The 21,549-nt window shown below is 41.5% G+C and overlaps 1 protein-coding gene across 2 annotated transcripts in view; it reads right to left on the reverse strand.

Moving 5' to 3' along the window:
- The window catches only part of SPIN1 (spindlin 1), a 59,302-nt gene that overhangs the window by 21,972 nt on the left and 15,781 nt on the right, over positions 1-21,549 (reverse strand). The window lies entirely within an intron of this gene.

Here is a 21,549-nt window from a genome sequence, read left to right on the forward strand (position 1 = left end):
GTGTGTTGGCTGTGCATGTGCAAATGCATGCTCTTCTTTTCAAGGTGTGTGTGTGTGTGTGTGTGTGTGGGGAAACAAGGTTATATGGCAGCAGTTTTTTGCATACAACATACTGAGTTTGAGAGTGGGGTTCTATGTTTATAGACCCCAAAAGATGCTTGGAGAAGGTATGCGTTAAGGCGAGTGTCGTGCAGCACAGTGTGTACAACTGCACATAGTTCTTTTCAGGGGAGGGGGAGTTGAGGAAAGAAGCTTGACTTGTGCTCACCCAAAAACTGCATCGTTCAAAACCCTTTGGTCCAATGAGTTTTTCCTCAAGCATGTACAAACTCACACAACAATGGACTCCAAAGGTATTATTCATTATGTTTCTCACTTAAGAGGATTTAGACATTGTATTTAGATTCATATATGATTCAGATGATTGATGATTGAAATAGTGGATGACTGTACAGATATGATTTGGATGATCATATGATGTAGTTATGCTTTATATATGCTTTATATGAAATACATTTTTAAAAAGGAGGCAAGTGTTGGCGGGTGCACACAATGGTGGGAAACCTACTGGCAAAGCACAAGCGTTCTAATGCCAACCAGCACAATGCAGCAAAAAAAAGAAAAGAATGCCTCTTTGTGGTAGTGCCAAAGCCAATAAATTATTACCTTTGAGTCCTGCTGTTTTGTACCATGCATCTGACGAAAAGAACTTGATTCTCGAAAGCTTATGCTACAATAAAATTGGTTAGTCTTAAAGGTGCTACTGGACTCTTTTTGATCATGTTTCCCTGTGCCTTGTAGTTTCATTTCCACAGTGAGAGTGAATCCTCTTTACCCTAGTCTTCTTTGCAGCAATTTAAACCCACCGGTTGCTGGCCTGTTTTTGCACTTTGCATTTGGTGTTGGTTTTACTTCATGGGAAGAGGAGAGAGGATGGCCCTTTTTTCCACCTGTTTTTTTACGAGTAAAAGTGGGAGACTAGACAGGTTGCTGACTACTTTTCTGATTAAAACAGTTAACCCAGAGTTAACTGAAGAAAAAGAGATGAGATGAACTGAACAAGTCCCCTAGATTGGTTCTTCCACATGGAATACTGATCTGGAAGGACTTGGGGGTGCATGCATGTGCAAGTGTGCAACACGTATGCCTGCTACCCCTCGCACATCATTTGACGCTGGGTTAACAGTTTTAATCAGAAAAGCCCCCAAACCCTGAAGGCGTCCTTGGCCAGAAGACATTCCTCCTGTTGCTCCTTGACCCACTATCTTTGCAGGACTTCTTTAGTCACAGTGGTGGCCCTGGCACCATGGCAGCTAAGCAAAGAAAAACAGCAGTAGAAGGCTAGTGAATGGGCATGAACCAGTTCCACGTGGCTGGGACCTCCTTAGCGTAGCTCTCCTTAAGTAATTGCTTTTTCTTTCCAGTTTTTACTCTAATTTGCATAACATCTTTGTGGCAGCTGGGGATCTAGAGGCTGAAGGAGACCCCTCCCTCCCCAATATTCCATGTGAATATTACCAGGCTGGACTTTCCTTGTATTGTGCATATAAGCACACAGAAAGGGATGGTGATGCTAGTGCTGATGGCACCATGCTGTCTGCTGCTCCCCTAGCCTGTACAAAGCAAACTTTGATCTGTACAAGCCACGTGCATCTCCTTCCCCCAAATGAGGTTAATGCTAAAGTCTTAATCTGTCTTTTGCAGCCAACTGGTTGCATGAGAGACTTGCCATTAAGGAAAACAAGATGCTGCCAGATGGACCTCAACTGCCTGACCAGCCTGCCTGGCCTCTGAGCACTAAGTACCAAAACAAAACACACAAACTTTGGAGTGTGTGTGTGTTTGTGTCATTATAGCCTCATTTCCAGGATTTGGTTCAGCGTTCTAGAACTTGTTTTAACAAGCTAAACTACCAAGTTCCATGTTAATTTCAATTTATTTTTTCATTATGCACATCTCTAGGCGGAAGGCCTCCAGCATGTTTTTATTCCCACTGTGCCATCACCACAAGGTTAAATTTGACTGTTTCATCTCCCATGCTATCCTGGGACTGAGTCCCTTATGAATGGTGCTGTACTGAATTTAAACCATCTCTAACTTTGTCTAGCCTAAAATATAAAATATCAGCAATTCATCAGAATTGTTGATCATAAAATACAAGAGAATTTTTACATGAGACCAAAGTATTTCTTTCCATCAGCAGTAAGTACATGAGACAAGAAGCTTCATTAATAAAGAACAAAACATTGGAAAGACCTTACCTGAAGGGTTCTTCTCTTCAGCAGGGTGAAGGCATCCAAATTGGTTAGGTCATGCCTCCTCTTGCTCCAGGCAGGGCTACGTAAATTTTTGCGTATGCCTTCTGGGATTGGGCATGTGCGTCCAGACATAAAACAGCCTAGCTCAGGATGGTTAATTCAACCTTTTATTATAACCATTTCTTTTTTTTAAACCAAGAACAGCAAAAACACAGTGTCATAGTTTTAACCTTATTGTAATATAATATAACTGCAACAATAGCAACACTGAAAAATGGGTGGGAGAATTCCCTCTGATCTGCTTACAGAAGGCTACCAATGCCAGTGTTATTGCTCTGAGCTTCAGCCAATCAACGCTATTCATTCTCTCTGTTTGGGACCATTTCCCTTGAACTACCTTGTCCAGGCAGTGGGCTCTCCAACTTCTCAGGCTGGCATCTGCTGTGACCATGATCTGACTGTTTGGGCAAAGGGAAACTCTCTGTGATAGATTTGACAGAGATGTTCACATATTAGAGAGATCTTTAATGCAGGAATCAGAGTGATGCTTTTGTGTCTCTTCTCCTTTATACCCCTTTGGTAAGGGATCAGAGTCCACTGCAGTGTTCTCCCATGGAATTTGCCCCATGTCACTACTGTAGATATGAGAAGTCCCAAAAGTTGTGTCAGCATCATTACATCTGCTTTCTTTTGACACAGTAAGGTTCTAATTAGTTTTTTATTTTTAATTTTGTTTCCAGTGGCAAGTAGAGTGTTTATATTGGTTCGCTACTAAAGTGTCGATCTTGGTTCCCAGATGTATCAAATTTTGTGATGGAAGCATCTGACTTGAGTGTTCATCAGAAAACCATGGTCTTGGAGAAACTGCAGTACTGTCTGTGTGTGTGAGCTGCACTTCTCCTTTTTTGGTGCCCTTGTAAGAATATCCAGACAGGGATATGTGTGTATTCCTTGCTGTCTTAGGGCTGCCACTAAGGTAACCAGTATTTTTGTAAACACCCTTGGAGATGATGACAGTCCAAAAGGGAGAGTCTTGTACTAATAGTGCTGCTCCATGAAGGCAAAACAAAGGTACTTTCTGGAGCTTGGCTGTATGGGAATGTGTAGGTAGGCTTCCTTGAGGTACAGGGATGTTAGGAAGTCTCCCTGTTGTAATGTCTACAAAATGGACTGCAGGGATTCTGTTCTGAATTTCTGCAGTGACACCCAGAGACTGATGTCCTTTACATTCAAAATAGCTGTCTAGTCTCCCAATTTTTTGAGGACTAAAAAGAGGATAGAATATGCCCCTTGGAAACGACCCATCGATCTGTGGTGTTTTCCCGATAGTTGGTGAAAAGGGTAAGTTGTCCCCTAATTTCAGAGTCATGCTGAAGGTTTTTTGTTTGGAGTACTCAAGTCCTGGTGTTTCGTGTTTGAGAAGTGCCTCCCTTGGAATCTGGACTGGTAAGTAAATTGCCTTCCAGGTCTTGATTCCCTGTTGTCTCTGGGTCTGATCGGTGTCCTGTAGGAACAAAAGGACTGAAAGGATTTTGATTTGTAGTCCTTCTCTTTATTAGAAGAGGTAGATGGCATAGTCTTCTTTTCCTTGGTTTCAACCAGGACCTTGTCAAGTGTTCTTTCCTTGATGAACAGATGCCCAGAATATTTTTCAGAGACTAGGTTAGATTTAGATAGGGTGTCTACCTTCCAGTGTTTCAGCCAGATTCCTTCTTACAACATTTGCTGCTTGGGCTCTGGCACAAAATTGGGTGCTGTCCTGTGATGCATCTGAGGCAAACTAGGCAGCTCTCTTTATTTTCAGCAGAGACCTTTTTAGAGCTAGTGGATCTGGTTCAGGCTGTTGTAGTAAGTCATCTGTCCACATTCCAATTGCATGGGTGAAATTGGACAGGACTGCTGAAGCTCTTACTGCTAACGAAGCCGACTCATGTGATTTTTTTTAGGACAAATTCGTTCTTTTTGTCCACTGGGCCCTTCAATGTATTATCCCCGTCTTTTGACAGCACTGTACTCGAGTGAAGTGCTACTAAAGGAACATCCATTAGGGGGACTTTGAGATTTTCCATGGTCTCATCAGGCAAGGTATAAAACCTCTTTGCAATTGACTGCAGAGTAGCCTCATAGCCAGGAATGGACCATTCTGAACGTATGACTTCATCAAAGTCCTCAGGAAAAGGACAGCTGGACATCTTTTTGGGTAGCTTTTTAAATCCTCTAGTGTCCATGGTGGGCAGGGCAGTTTCTGAAGTCTTTTCTTGGCTGGGAAAATTTAAAGTAGTAACCACATTTTTAAGCAGCCTCTGAAAGTGCTCTGGCTGGAACAGCCTGGCTGAATCGACCTTCATATCTGACTCTGCCCCTGACCACTCTCCCTTCTCTCTACCCAATATCATGATAGCTGAAGGGTTAACTGACACAGAATCCTCCATGTGCCAGAGTCCTGTCTTGGGGAGAGAGAGCTCCCTGTCTGAGCATGTCTGCAATGCTTTGCGGGCTAAGGAGGGGATGGGGTTCTGTCTGTGTCTCATCTGTCCCTCTTAATGTTTTTATTTTACTCCTTAAAATGTATACGTCTGGGCTGCACTCTCTCCGGAATTGATAAGACACAAGAGTCTGAGGACACTGGGGCTGTGTAGAGAGCGGGGCTGCATGCTCAGAGCCTTTTTCTAGTCTCAGTATGTTTTCCTGCTGACAATCTGCCGCCTGCCCCCTGCTCCCTCTTGATCAAGCCCAGTTTTCCTTCCCATTTCAAGGGGAAAGGGATTAATGTTGGGGCCCACAACTTGTGAAGGGTTCATCCAGGCTGACTTCTAAGCCTGCATCATCCACTCCATAGAGGAAGACCAAAAAAGAGTGGGGAAAAATGGCGCGCTCACCATATTCATAGCTCCTGACGTAACCGACATCCCCGGAATAGCAACACAAACAAGGCTCTCCTGACAATAACCACTAAAGATACAAGGGAAAACCAATCAGGAGTACAGAGTATAACCATACAATAAATAATATTTACTCTTAAAGTGACTAACAGTCGAAACACACAAGATGAAATACCTAGGTTCAACTCGTGTTCTCTTGGTTTGTTGGGAAGTGTAGGCGTCCTTGCAGCTTAAAGTTTAGCATTTACATTGCAGCAGGGAGAAGCGCAGGTGTCCTAGCAGCTTAAAGTTTAGGATTTACAGAACAGCAGAGAGGGATGTGCGAGGGTCCTTGCAGCTTAAAAGTCTCCCGGTGCAGCCAGGGGTCGCTCTGCAGGGCCAGGCCGGGTGAGGGGAAGGGAAAATGCCGTGATGCACCTTGAAAGTAGGAGGAAAGGCGCCCCATGCCTGAATTCCCTCCTCGCTGCTCTGTAAATGCTAAACTTTAAGCTGCAAGGACGCCTGCACTGTAAATGCTAAACTTTAAGCTGCAAGGATGCCTACACTTCCTGGCAAACCTTTAGGTAAGAGAACACGAGTTGAATCTAGGTATTTTGTCTCGTGTGTTCTGACTCTAAGTGCTAATACAAAGTGCTCTATAGAAATATGAATACAATAATATAACTTCATAGAAAAAAATACATATATAAATTCATAAATACATACATTCATATACAAATACAGTGTCTACCGGCCGGTTGCCCAACATATGGGTACAGCATGGGGCTATGTAGTGCCCATTCATTTGCTGACCCATGTATGGGTTGCAGTACATTATCTGTCTGCTTCCCTCCCCCTGTATGTTGATGGGCAGGAATCTGGAATTGACCCCATCTTGGGACAGTTATGATCTGTTCCTTGATTTTATGATGAACTGTTGTTTTATGAATTGTTTTAATATTTGTATTGTATTTTTATAAGTGCTGTACCTCACCCTGAGCCCGCTTGTGGGAAGGGCGAGTTAGAAATGTAATAAATAACAACAACAACTACTACTCTAGGATACATGAAAGTCCGTCCCCTGAATGGCCATCTGAGCTTGCCAGAAGGGGAAGAAACTTGCTGGGAAAGTCCCAATTCTGGGGTCTTGGCTCACCAGGAGAGTTTCGAGGGGGGCTACATCTGAGCCATCATCTGAGGCACTGACTCACCACTCACGAGGCTGTTAACAGTTGGTGTGAAGGCATTTCGGCATGGTCCGGTGACCTCGTGTTGCAAAGAAGCTGACTCTCCTTGCCTCAACCATTGCTGAGAGTAAGGTAAATTTAATCAAAGAGAGATCAGAGGCCTCTGAAATGCCTGATCAGTCAGCTTGTATGGCAGTGGAGCCAGCGTTTCTCATTTGCCCATCCCCTTTGCCTGAGGCCTCTGACAGGGAGGTTTTTTCCTTCCCACAGTCTCTCTTTCCCATATACCCAGGGCCCTGGGTCTTTGGGGAGGGATTACTTTCCATCATTGTTGGTCTGTGTAGTTGGGTTTTCCCATGTTTTTCTCAAGATAGTTAGAGCTAAGCTCTAGCATCCTCCTGGAGCACCAGAGCTATTCAAACTGGAGGGAAGCATGTGCACAATCCCAGAAGGCATACACAAAACTTTACATAGCCCTGCCTGGAGCAAGAGGAAGCGTGACCTAACCAGCTTGGATGCCTTCCCCCACTGACGGAGAAGTTAGTTTTCCATGTTTGTAAGCTTTCAAAAGATTACCTCATATCAGAATCCTCTCTAAAAATTCCTGTCCCTCTTTAATTGTGCTCACATTCTTGGACAATTAACTCTCTTATGGACATCAAACACCCTACAAGATTATCTACGTGCATATATTCTCAGATAAATGCACTGAAGTATTATACTTAAACATATTTTTGCTAGTTTTAGCTTATCAAAATTATTACAAATCCTGCATACTTGTAAGCTAGTAAATCATATCTTTGAACTGTATCTTCTGTTCTATTCTTGGCCAGGCCACTCTCACTATTTTTCCAGACACTCCCTGCACCCGGACCTAACACGCAATTACATATCTCTTCCATCTCTTAATATGAATTAAGACTGTTTCTGTTCTACTTCAAGGCTACACTCTGAGACCTCTTTATTCAGCATTTACTAGTTATTCTCCCATGCTTGTCTGCAGAACTGCCCTGTATAATTTTATCAGGCAGGACCAGAGACTGCTTTCCCAATAATCTTTTCTAGATCAATGACAGTAACCAAGATTTGGAAGCTTTACTTTTTTCCTTCAAAAACGCAGGCCTATTAAGTGGGAACTCTACTTAACTTTCAGGTAATGGTGACTGGACAGAAGGAAAAAAAGGATTAGTAACTTTCTATTTGTTACCTGCATAGTAAGAAAATGGGATAGACAAAAGGATGGAGATTTGGCCCACCATTCTCTGACTTCTCAATATAGCTCAAATACAAATGCAGTTGCTAGCACCTACTACAGGAATTTTAGCACTTATTCCATATTAAGTCACAACTAGGGTTACCAGGCAGTGCTTGACAACTGATGAGAAGGTTGTGTGTGAGTGTGTGTGTGTGAGGGAGGGGTGTATGCATGCAGCATCCCAGGAGAAAAATTAAAAAGAAAAATAAGGTCTTGTCTACTTACAGGAAGTTCTTATTATAGAGTTTTGGTGATTCTTAGAGCTATCTAGAAATTATAGTAAGAACTTCTTGCTTTTTCAGAAAGCATTTCCTAGAGCTACTTCCAGGCAGTTTTAGGAACTTCCAGAATTCTACAGTATAAACTTCCTGTCAGGAGCTAAGGCCTTCCACCCCCTCCCCTTCCTGCTGCCACAAGCCACAGTGGTGAGCAATGAGACCTGAGGGCAGGGGATCCCTCAGGTAGCCTTATTCACAGGAAATGCAAGACATTAAATCTGGAACCTGATTAAGACTTTTACATATGCTGTTTAAATGCTAGAATATTGAGAAAAATAAAAATTAATATTGTAACATATGGCAGTTAATATATAACATGCCTACAGTAGCTTGAAGATTCTTCAAAAGAAGTTATACACACACAAACCAGACAGATGCTTGATGTAAACTTTGCCTTTAGAAGCAAGAACTTTAGCACCCTCTTGTGGCAGATTCTATAGCTATCCAGCAGAACCTCCAATAAAACCCTTCCTAACTACTTTTCCTTGCTGGAGCTTTCCTAAACATTGCTCCTCTTGGTTCCTCATCCACCTTCAGACTCTGTTAGTCTCCATATGGCTGTGAAGAAAGGGACAGAGAATGTGGGAAGGCATTTGTACACACTGTATTGTGAACTCATTTTTTAACATACATTTTCTTAAAATTTTTAGGAGGTACACCTAAGTCTTCCAAGAGTTTTAAGTAACTCCACAGCCACAATTGAGTGATACCCCATATGACAGTGTCAGTAAACAATAACATTCAGACTCCTAACGAAGTCAGCCAGTTTTTTTACAAGTTCTTGATACAGATTTGTTAGAGTTTGCAGTGCTGCACCAGGACCATTGGAAGGGAGCCACAATGAATGCTGAAACAGGCAAATGAGTTTGTGAATCATCCATCTGAATTCTTGCCTTTTTTAATTATGAACATTGTCCTGGGGCTACATTTACAATACAAGCAGGAGTGTCTGCTATCTCTGCCAGTCACCACAGTGGAACATCTACCTTTTATGGCAGCTCCTTTAGGAGCTGGAAGTAGGGTGGCCAGGTCCCTGGGGGTCAAAGTCAGGAGATGTGGGGGCATACTAAGGAGTTGTGTGTGGAGTACTATCCTTGCTCACAAGTAAAGCACATGCTCTAGAGCACCCGATGTTGGAAGTACTGGGTCATGCTGGGGGCCGATATTCACTCAACTGGCCCCCAGCCCAACCCATTATGTTTCACATCGCATCAGGAATGATGTCATTTCTGGCACAACGGGGGTCCTCCGGAGCATATGGGAACACACTTTGCCACAGCATGCCCACGTTTCTTCCCCCCACCAGCCAGGTGAGAGGAGGCAGGGGGCAGAGGCTGCGGACAGGGGATCTCCTGCCCTTACTGGGGGACTGGCAAGTCTAGCTGGAAGTCCTAGCCACATGCCTAAGCTTTCTCCCAGGGCTGCCTCACATTAAATAAAACTGAAATCCCAAGCATGTTTAACAATAAACAACAACAAAATAAAGTACTATTTGAACAGAAATGGTTCCATACAGTCACAACAGACTATTTAGACAGAACACGCTACCCAAAAATCTATTCATTAACAACTGGCATAGATCACAACACTGTTTCAGAGGAACATTTTGATGTTCCTGCTAACAGCTCTATTTGCGATTGTATATTCAAGAAACACAGATCTTTTAAATCCTGAAGTCATGAAAGTCGCAAGTGGAATGGGTTGGGCACTGTTTATTCTCTTCCATCTATTGAACACAAAATTCCAGTATACTCTTTGTTTCCAATACTAGTGGTTTTACTGGAATTTTATAAGCTGTTGTAGAATAGGACATAATTTGTTAAATATTCAGATACAGATCTCTGCAACTAACAAAAAAAGTAACTTTACTACAGGCAAAATTGTAGTCAGGTCAATAGAAAAGATACACCAAGCTCAAAAGTTTTGGTTTGTATAAGGTTTGCAGAGCTTGCAGCCCACCTAGTCAAATTCTCTGTCTCAGTACCAAAAAGAACTAAATAGGGTTTTGACAGACCTCCAATAATCAGTATCTCTAAAAAAATCTGGAACTATGGACATCTAACGAACCTGTAGACTATGCTGTGGCAAAACCTCAAGGCTCTTGCAAACGGTAAGAAATGAGCAAATTCCAAAAGACACTTAATAAATATATTCTAATATGAGAGATACAACTGAAAAATAATCTTAGGCCAACTCAAGCCCTGGCCTGCAGAAGAGTCATCTATCCTTCTAGCAGCCAAAGCCACCAACAGCACCTTTATATTCCTCACTAGATCTGTATTCCAATGCTCTAGGAACAGAACCCTAATTTCAATTAAATTGTAGATGAACTCTTCTCTTCTTATGGTCTTTTTTTAAAAAAGAAAATCACATTTCAGATCTTCTTAAACCAATCCGTTAATGATGGTTGATGTCTCAGTCTCCATGAAGCTGCAATATACGTTTTTGCCATCATCGTGAGGCATGTAGCCATGTCATAATTTCTGACTGAATTTAAGAAACCTAGTACTACCACTTTGGGATTATATGACATTTCTTATGTGTGACAGCCTCTAATTAAAACCATTTTTTCCACAAAAGAACATAATTAAGGTGTAGTTCCTGATATATGAATCAGAGATGCGTTTTTAGGTTGACAGTGCCAACAATTTGCTTTATCTGAATTATATGTTTTAGCTTTCAAGGAGTTAAATACCATCTCATTTGATTTTTTTTAAAATGCACATATAGACATTTGAGATTTTATTTTCCTAAAACCAATTACATTTTTATTACAAAACAGAATACCAAACATCTTTTCCATTCTAGTTTTAATTCATCTTGAGTCAACAGATTTCAATAAATCTTGATCCAGACTGTGATTTACCTCTACCCAACACTCAAATTGCTTCTTCCAAACCAATAAACCTTTAATCTTCATTGAATTAAGTTGTTTACTTGAAAATACTAAAGATATTCTTCACTTACCTCAGCCTTTACTACTTTGGACAGTAGCCCCATACAGATAACCCCGCCCCCATGTATTGACAACATGCAAGGAGGAAGAATGGGCATGAGCATGATGGCCCAGCCTTTGCACAATCACCAGCTTGTGAGTTCAGCACCTACTCATGGAGGAAGTGTCTGTACATACAGTCCCACCCTATGATCAGCAATGCTGCTCTCTGAATCTTGCTTATCAAGAGGGGAGCATGTATGAGCAGACATTTCCTCCATGCATTCACACTGTGATCACATGGAGGTGAAGAAGGAAGGACCAGCAAGGCTGTTGCCCATTCTCCCTCCCTGCATGATCAGTCAACACATGGCGGCGGGGGGGGGGGGGGGAATAGTTTGTTAAGGGCTATAGTTACATTATGTCCTAGCCATTCCCTCATGTGACATGAATAGTTACCACTCCTCAAGCAAATCTCCAAGTAGATATGCCACAGAGAATTCCTGACTGTAAATATAAGAAACGGAATTGTTTGAGGGTGGCCAAGGACTGAGAGTCACAGGTCAAATGTGTTGGGTGTGGGATACGATACAAGGGCATAGAGAGTTGTGAAGACCATTTGTTCTGGACCCAGGAGCAGACAGGAAGCTAGTGTACAGATATGAGGTATATCACATGGTCAGAAGCTGTGAGATTGAGTGACAAAAAGTGAAGGCCTTGTGCCTGGCAGTGTGCACTTCAGGTTTCTGATTTGGGTTTTTAACTTGAACTGGGCCCGATTTGGAAAGATTCAGGATTTCTGAATTGAAGCCAGCATGCTTGCCACGATTCGGAAATCCTGAAACAAAGCTTCGGAAACAAAGCTTTCCGAAGCAATTTGGGTCACTTTGGAAAGCTTCATGGGCTCGTGGTTAAGTTTAAAGGGCCCTTTCGCAAGCGGCAGGCCCTTTAAGCTTCAGCTGGCAGGCAAGGGAAAATTTCCCCCACCTCCCAGCTGAAGTTTAAAGGGCCCTGCTGCTTGCAAGCAGCAGGAAAGGGCCCTTTAAACTGTCCCATTCCCTACCTAACCCCCCCCCACTCCCCACTTACCTGGCACCGGGGAGGAGGCAGCCCTCCCGCCTCTCCACTGGCTGCACGGTCCTCTCTGCTGGATAGCCTGTGGGGTGGCCCTCTCTGCCGGACAGCCAGCCTCGCCAGCCGTGGCAAAGGCCTTCTACCCATGTGGCCACTGGCTGCTCGAGCAGGTTGAGATGGCGGGGTGGCCTTCTCTGGCCAGAGCGGCAGCGGCACCAGCGTTCCATCCGTCAGGTAAGTGGAGTGGGGGGATGGGGTTTAAGGGTGGGGGTGGGCCTCTCCCCTCCCCCGTTACTTCAGAATGCTCCGAATCTTTCCGGAGCATACCAAAGCGACTCAGAAACCTAAATCTGAAGCAGCATACCGCTTTGGATTTCAGAGTTTTCCAGATCTTTTTCCTGCTTCCGGTAAACTCGAAGTGGGAAATCCGAATCTTTTTCGTGTGCACACCCCTACTTTGCCGTTTCTAGCGTCCCTTCTCCACTGGCAGACCTCCTGAGGACACCTGGTTTTTGGCCACTGTGTGACACAGAGTGTTGGACTGGATGGGCCATTGGCCTGATCCGATGTGGCTTCTCTTATGTTCTTAATATGCAAAGAGGAAACAAGTAGGGAAGGACGAAACCCTGGGGGATTTGAGAGGAGGAATGCAGAGGAAAAGCTTCTTTCTGCAGAAATGCTGACTGAGCAATTGGACAAGAGAATCAGCCAAGACACAGAAGCAAGGATGTAAATGGAGTCAAGCAAGACTGGTATCAAAGATAGTAGAAATGTCAAGAAGGATGCACAGTAGATCTTTGGATTTGGCAATGATTTTGATGAGGGGAATTTTTAGCATACATAAGATGCAAGCTGGACTGTAGTGTATCAAGAGGAATTAAATGAGACAAAGTCAAGAGAATGGGAGTAAGCAACACGCTAGGAGTCTGGAGGCAAAGGGCAGAAGAGAAACTGGATGGAAGTTAGGGAGGAAGGATGGGTCAAGTAATGACTGGGAATAAGATGAACACTCATGTCTGAATAGAGGAGAGTGATAAATTGGATCAGAGTAGTAGGCTTTTGACATTGCCACCTGATTTTTAAATTAGTTTCTAATAATTTTAAATTGCATATTGTTTTATCATCATGGTAACCCACACTGAGTCTGGTTTTGGAGAAAGTAAACTGAATAGATTTCAACCAGCAGCTAGGATAAGAGTGGGGAAGACAGCAATGAGAATGCAGGAAGGGCAGACTAAAGCAGACATGTAGAAGGGTTAGACATGGACAACAGGTTAGTCAACTCATTAAGCAATACAGCAGACATTGGAAAGGGCTGGAATTATAGGCAGAAGGAAAGCTGGAAGAGAAGGAAAATATTAGAGAGGCAAATCTTGAGTGAAATGCTTTATGGTAACATTTTAAATTACTGCTTAACTGCACTTTATCACAAAATGTTTTCTAGTAACTATGGAAGATAAAATTAGACTTCCTGTATTCAAAATGACTTCTGTCAGAATAATCAATATAAAGGCTTGCATAAGAGAAGTCAGACTTCTATTTAGCTTCCCAACATGATTATTGCCTACTGGCAAAAGGTATGCCTTGACAATGATTCCAAGTGCACCACAGTTGTAATACAAAGAAAATAATACTGGAGAAAAACCCCTTTCTATCTTTTTGTTTTATTCACCTACAGCCTTCAGTAACTGAGAGGATACTTATATAGCTCAAGATGGGTAGCCGTGTTAGTATGTCTGTAGTAGTGGAAAAGAGCAGGAGTCCAGTAACACCTATAAGACTAACAAACTTTGCGGTAGGGTATGAGCTTTTGTGAGCCTCAGCTCACTTCGTCAGATACATATTAATGTATACTTATATAGACAGTTGTAACAGCATTGCATGAGTCCAATTTCTTACCCACCCAGGCAAAGACAAACTTAAATTTCATTGAAGCTATCTTTGATTCCAAAATTATCGTATTTGTATGTTTTCAAAGAAAAGTTACCTAATATTAAAGTCATCTCTAGTATAATCTGACTGCCCCACTATTTTAGGTGCACTCTTAATAAACATATTTTCAACCCTTCATCAGCTTGCAAAATTTCTGATATACTTAAATAACATATACCACTTCAGATGGCATTCACTCACATTACTACTTTTAATTGTAACAGAAACACATCAATTTTATAACAACTAAATGTTCTACAAACATACAATACTGATAAATTGTGTCTCTAATTATTCTTCTCTTTTGACCTTGAGTGATATGCTCATTATTCTTTTGGTATTCCTTCGAGTTTTCAAATTAAAATATAAAGAGATATAGATGTATAGGTGTGTGTGTGTTTGTGAGTGTGTTGTGTGTGTGTATATGTATGTATATGTATATTCCAAAGCACTTATATCTCATTTGCTAAGCATTTGATTGCTGATAATCTTTAGATTTGTGACAGTACAGTGCAGATGTACAACCGTCAAATCTTCTTTCCAGCCTCAGATTCTTCTACCTTTGCAGCATGTAAAACAGCTATGTTTGAAAAAACCCCAAAGCCACCAAGTAGAAGTGACAGAAAACTTGCATCAATTGGTGAAAATCTTCAGTTCTCTGAAGTCCAGAGACATAAAAATGAAAGTTCAGAATTGGATGGTAATGATTTTTTATACACTTCATGGGAAACTTGGTATGACAGTACTTAAAAATAGATTGCTTAAATGCAATGTGCTTGCCTAACTTTGTCCACAATTACTATTACATGAAACAAGAAATCAATGCTGTAACAAAGATGAATTCAATATCCAGATGTAGTCATCATACCTTAAAGTAGAGACAACTTAGTGGCTTTCGTATTGAAAAGGGGAAATGGTTCTTTTTCCTCTAAGGGATATGGAGGCAATAAGCACAGAAATGGTAAAGGAAAATAGATTTTATTAAGTAGCTGAAGTAGTCTATAGAAGAAAATCACATCTACACAAGAATCAATGCAAGAAAGTAATATGCTTACATTCCTTCAGCTGCAGGAAATCTCTGGAAAATGACAATGGATGGATCTCCTGGAACTGGCAAGCTACACAGCACTGTTCCGCAGATTCAGTTTGCGCTGAGATTCCAGTCTCAGGACTACTCCTGAGCCTTTACATACCGTCTTAAGTTCACTAATTCCACAGGTGCTTGTAAAAATAATTACTGACTTAGACAGGAGTGATGATTCTCATACTCTCCGAAGGCCAACTGATTAGAAGTGGTACGTAGCAAGCACCCAATGAAGGTAACAGTGCTATGTTCCCACTACCCCTTTCACCAGGTGTATCTTATCAAACACATACTCCCTAGTTCAGTACATCAACCAGAGATATGAGCAAAGCAAAGATAAAGAGTTTGGGTCTGCAAGGATTCAGGTCTGCAAGGAAACTCAGTTACTCTAGGGGAAAATGTGGCATACTCCCTCACTCCTCAAGTTGACAATGGTCTTCCACAGATGGCACTACATTTTTCTGTTGGAGGACAACTGCTTAGGCTAGAGGAAGCCTACTTGGAGGATGGTTGTGCCCATCACAGTACGAAACAGATCTGAAAGGTGCCTTTCTACCAGTGTAATGGCCCTTTTACTAAACAAAGTGACTGCTGTTGGGTAGGGATGGAAGGAGATTTTCTGCTGATTCCATATAATGAGCTTCGCTGTGCTTGCAGTACTTCGGAATCCTGCAATTGTGCAGACACTATGTTATAAACGCAACTTTTAAGTTGTTAAAATAGAAAAGAATTTAGAAGAGAAAGTAGGACTGCACATATTTCAGTTCCCAGAATTTCTGAGTTGTATCCTATCACCTCACTCAGCTATGAATTCTGCATTCCATCCCTCTTCACAGGGGCAGAAAGACCATTACACTAAAAATGTCAGCATGCCACCAACCATCCTCTTTGCTGCTTGCCTCCCTTATAGTAAAAGCAAAGGAATGGCCTTACTTAATTTACTACTGTCCTGGCCTTGCAAGCTGTCAGCTCTCTCCTTAATTCTACTGTTCTCTCCCTGTTGTCCTTCTAGACTTCAACCAAGGGAAGTTATTGATTGATCTGTGTAGTTACTGTTTCCTGGCTCTTAGGATCAAGCTAGACATGACAGCATCCACGAGTCCAACCTGTGAATGCTTCCACCATTTTAAAGGGATTTGCAGTCTGCAGTCTGAGGCGCTCTTGTTCTGCTCCTCCCCACTCACTTGAAGCACTTGAAAAGGCACGATGGAGGACAACAATGATGACAAGAGTGCTTCAGCCCAATGGATGGCAGGCCTGATCAACATTGAGCCCTTGCAATATTTTAAATCCCCTTAAAATGGTAGTGGCTTCCACAGGTTAGACTTGTGGATGCTGTTATGTATAGTTCCAGAGGAATTAGCCATGTTAGCCTGTAGTTGCAAAATACTACAGTCCAGTAGCACCTTTAAGACTAACCAACTTTATTGCAGCATAAGCTTTCGAGAACCTCAGTTCTCTTTAGCTGATGCAAGACAAGGAGAACTGTGGTTCTCGAAAGCTTATGCTACAATAAAGTTGGTTAGTCTTAAAGGTGCTATTGGACTCTTTACTGTTATGTATACTTTGGACCTTAGACATGGCCTGAAGAGGGATAGAGTGAGTGAAAGAATTGAGCTAGAGGCTGTGATGTTATTTTGATGGTACTGCTGAAGATAAGAGACACTTGAGTTTATCTACAATCTTACGTAGGCTTCTGTAGTGGAGTGCATATTAAGAAAAATGATCCATGACAATCCAGATATATCTATTTTTTACTTTTTTACCTTTTAAAGGAGTACTTTACTTAGAATATTGTAAAGGGAGGATTTTTTTTGCTTTGTTCTTCTGCTGTCAAGAATTTGTATGTGTGTCCTTCCACTATATAGTTTCCCTCCAGATGTAGTACACAAAGGCTGAATCCTAAGCACAGTTACTAGAAGTAAGCCCCACAGATCTCAACTTGACTTACTTCTGAGTCAACAACATATGTAGGATTGTACAACAACAACACCCCCCCCCCCCCCGGTCAATACACACACCACTGGACTGTCTATGACAGGCTTAAAATACCTTCTGGTACCTGGAGCCCGATATCCCCTCTGGGCACAAGCAGCTGGCAGAAGAAAAAAAGCCAGCTCTTGCATGCTTGCTGAGGTACAGTACAGTTGATGAGTCAACTGGCTCTATCAAGAGCTGTCTGATAAATCAGCTCTCAACCTGGAAAGCGCTGGCAGCTCCAGCCCCATCTCTTAACTCAGAACTTTCAGTATTCAAAAAGTGGAAGAGATCCAAAGATCAAAGATCCTTCCCATGCTAATTTCACTCCAGCACCCTTTACAGCAGCATGGTTCAGAAAGTTATGGTGAAGAGGGGGAAGGGGACAAAATCATCCTTTCCTGAGGTCTGGAATCTAGGCAGCAGCAGCTGGTTTAGCCATGTCCCATATGTAGCAAAAGCCCAGTGCTGTAGCCCTGCTTAAAAGGGCAGAATAGAAAATAGAAACTGTCCACGATGGAGGAAAAGAGAGGAGAAAAAATGTATTTGATTCAGACAGGGGAGACTTGGGTTTAAACTTCTTTCCCATGAAGCTTACTGGGTAACTGTGAGCCAGATACACTCAAGTATGAATCCTTTCAGACATGCTATAAGAATAACATGGAGAAAGAAAGAAAACTGTATGCCATCATGAGCTACCTGGAGAAAAGGTGGGCTACAAATGCACTAATAAATAATAAAGACCAATCAAAACAACATCACAGAGGGAATAAAAGTCCTTTTTAAAGGGATCTGTATATTCCTGATGTTAGGAAGACATTTCATCAGTTATCAGATGGAGGATCTAATATTTAGAATTTTTTGTTGTTAGGATGACTCAATAGCACTTTCCATCAGTAGCATGGCAAGGCAGCAACCAGACACCAAAACCACGAAAGTCAGTCAGCATGCATTCTACACAGGATGTTGATAAAGACACTTTAGGATCAAGACCTGAGAGACCCTCTCCCTTTCTATTAGCATTTTAATAGCCAGCTTGATGAAGAATCCTGAAGAGCTTGAAAAGTTGCCTACTATGCTTTGATATTTTGGTTGGTATTAATAATACTAACTAAAAAGTATTCCATGTGGCTTTTTTGAATGATTAAAAAAAAATTCTCTCACGCACACACTGAAATATGAACTCATGTGCTTCTTTTGTTTCTATTCAAGGCCTTGTATGTCTGAGGCCCTTTAATGTAATACAGTAGGTGGCAACAGTTAAGCTACACTAGTGGCCCAAACTGTGGAAACCTTTTGGAAAAAGTGCATTTTTGAGGTTTGATGGTTCATAACACCACTTTTATTTGGAGGAATACCATAAAATTATATATCAATGGAAAGATAATTTAATCAAGAATGTAATGCAACAAAGTTTGTTCAATTATCTGTATTCTATCAAATGTTATAGCCAAATAACCAGGAAAAGGAAGCACAACTTGCTTAAGTTGATATGAAGTAGCTTTCCTTCATTTGAATGTAGCCAATGAGCATGAGTATTTAGAGAGCCAATCAGGTTTCATCTTGTTTTGGCAATGAGCCAATCAGGTCACAGTAGGATCCAGCTATTGATGTCATGTATTGGAGCCGAGAGGAGGTCATTTGTCAGTGTGTTATGTGATTGCTATCAAGTTGGTTGGTTGGTTTTGTGTTCTTTCATTTAGTGAGCTTGTAAAACGTAATAAAATTAAAGAAATGGCACAAAGTTGACTGGTCACCCAGAAAGCGATGTAAAATAGTACTATTAAGTGAACAAGGCTACAGTTATGAAGAAATTAGAAGAAAAATTGTTGGAAACTTAACCAAAGGTGGCATTTCTAAATTTTTGAAGAGGTATAAGGCAACTCAGCCACTACAAAACCAGACTGGTAAAGGTAGGAAAAGGCACACTCAAGCAAGGGATGATAGCAAGAATTGAGAGACTAAGCCTAAGTGACAGAAGAAAATCATCGGGGTGTATACAGAACGAAATGGCGCAATTTAATGTGAAGTTGAGCGCAAGGACTGTTCGGCGCAGACTGGAGGAATTTGGTCTTAATGCTAGAATTCCACAACCCCCCCCCCCGTTGTTATCTCTCAAACAAAGGTTGAAAAGATTAAACTGGGCTAAAACCCATGTTAACTGGACAGTGGAACAATGGGACAGTGTTATTTGGAGTGATGAGGCCAAAATCTCCCTGTTTGGTAGTGATGGCATAAAATACATGAGAAGAAGAATCGGAGAAGATTTGCATCCTAATTGCATTACACCTACCATGAAACACCCAGTTAGTGTTATGATATAGGGTTGTATGACATCAAAAGGTGTGGGCAGAATTTGCATGATAAATGGCAATATAAATGCCCCAAAATACATAAATGAAATTCTTGAGCCCAAACTGAAGCCTTCCACATGTGATCTTTTCCAAGATAAAGAAGCATTTATATTTCGACAAGATTCAGCTCCATGTCATGTTACTGCTGTGTGCAAAAAGTGGTTTCAAGATAATCATATTCCACTGTTCGAATGGCCTGGGAATAGCCCAGACCTTAACCCCATTGAAAATCTATGGAGCCGACTAAAGAAACTGGTTAGTGAGAAGAAACCCAGCAATAAACCACAATTAATAGAAGCAATAACTCAATCGTGGTTTCACATTATAACAGCTGCAGAACTAAAAAACTTGGTTCACTCCATGGGAAGGCATTGTAAAGCCGTAATTAAAGCAAAAGGTTACCCAACTAAGTACTAACTGACACGATGAGAATTGTTGTATAACTCATTTTTTCTACGTTTCAATTTTCTTCTTTATAACTACTGTTCTAAAAATTTTTCCTTCATAACAGTTATTGCATTACACTCTTGATTGAGTTACCTTTCCATTGATATATAATTTTATGGTATTACTCCAAAAAAAAGTGGTGTTATGAGCTATCAAACCTCAAAAATACACTTTTTCCAAAAGGTTTCCACAATTTTGGCCACTAGTGTATGGTCCAACCCCCCCCCCCACACACACAAAAATGAGCTTAATTTTTAAAACCAGATCTCCTGATCTATACTGTAAATATTCACAGGCTCATAATGTTGCTCAGATTTTAAGAGATGATTAAGGCATGAATGTCGATTCATTCCAGCTTTTATCAATTTCTCTGCTCTCTCTCCTCCACTGACTTAAGTTTAGATTGCAAGCTTACTGGAGCAGAAGTCTAAGCTTTTCTGCTGCCCATTACTCTGCAAAGCACCATGTACATTTATCGTGCTGTAATCAAAAGCTCATCTGCCTGTGACACGGCAGTCTTTTAAAAACAAATATAAAAGCAGGGCAAGTACTTAATGGGTATTATTTTAATAAAAATAAAAAATAGTTATAGAAGACAATTTAGAGCCATCAATCTTTTTGCGCTCACATACAAGAAGGATGGAGTATGTGAGATTTAGGCAAGTGCCAACAAACCTAGTCTATCCCTAAGTCTGCTTACTTTCATCCTGGAATGAGTCTTAATGGACAGGTGGATGGAGAATCATGTATGACAACACAAAAGCCTACTGAATCAAGGTAAAAGATTCTTAAATCCATTTAGATGTTATCTGTTAGTGATTGCTGAGCTGATCTTAATGATGCAAAGGACAAGGATAGGGGCAAAAATCAGTTTGCTCTGGCTTTCCAACATCTGTTGCCTTCCCCTTTGCCCTACCAGACCCGCACAAGGTTTATTTATTTATAATCCACCTTTCTTGGTGAGACTAAAAACAGATTACACACTGTAGGTCAATATAATCAATGGCTGGGACACTCAAACAATAAAGAATTCAGTAACGGAAAGATTGCACTAATTTGAAAAAAAGCAAAAATCTGATAGGTTGAAAATAATGAAAACAAAAACATAAGTTGACATGATATATTATATTATATGACACAGAACTATCCAGTAGGTGCATATTTACAACAGACAGTACATAGTTCTATAGACTACAGTTCCTATCCTGTTCCAGCAGATCTGAGATTCAAAAAAAATTTACTGATGCGCCTCAGTCCAACTTTATCTCAATTTGCTATGCCCAGCAAGGGGGTGGGGGTGAGGAATCGTTAGCTTTGTTTAAGCTAAGATCACCATGGCACTAGCCACTAACATGAAATACATGTATTTTAAAAAGCTTTAGATGAGAGACCTCCCTTGAGGCCCACTGGAGCTCAAGAATTGTTTTGAGGTGCTTGAGATGGTGACGGAGACGAGAGTGGAAAGAGAACCACAAAGAACTGGAGAAGGGAGTGAAGAGGGCATGGGGCCACATGGAAGTGGAAGAAAAAGGGAAGTGGTGGTTGTCAGGGACTCTTTGCTCAGGGGTATGGAACGTCATGTGTGCAGGCCAGATCCCCTACTCCGAGAGATATGTTGCTTGCTGGGGGCCAGAATTCAGTATATTACAGATTGACTGCCGAAACTGATCAGACCGAGATTGACTGCTGAAACTGATCAGACCGACTGATCAGTACCCGTTTGTGCTGGTTCATGTGGGAACGAATGACATGGCCGCAAATAACTTCGCAAGAATTAAAGAGGACCATGAAGCTCTTGGAAGGCAGTTGAAGACATTGGGGGCACAGGTGGTATTCTCTTCTATCCTTCCTGTCAGAGGAAGAGGAATGCAAATGGAGCAGACCATACTCGAGGTCAAACGTTGGCT

This window comes from Eublepharis macularius, chromosome 8 (genome assembly GCF_028583425.1).
Source record: "Eublepharis macularius isolate TG4126 chromosome 8, MPM_Emac_v1.0, whole genome shotgun sequence".
In the NCBI taxonomy this organism is placed as follows: Eukaryota; Metazoa; Chordata; class Lepidosauria; order Squamata; family Eublepharidae; genus Eublepharis; species Eublepharis macularius.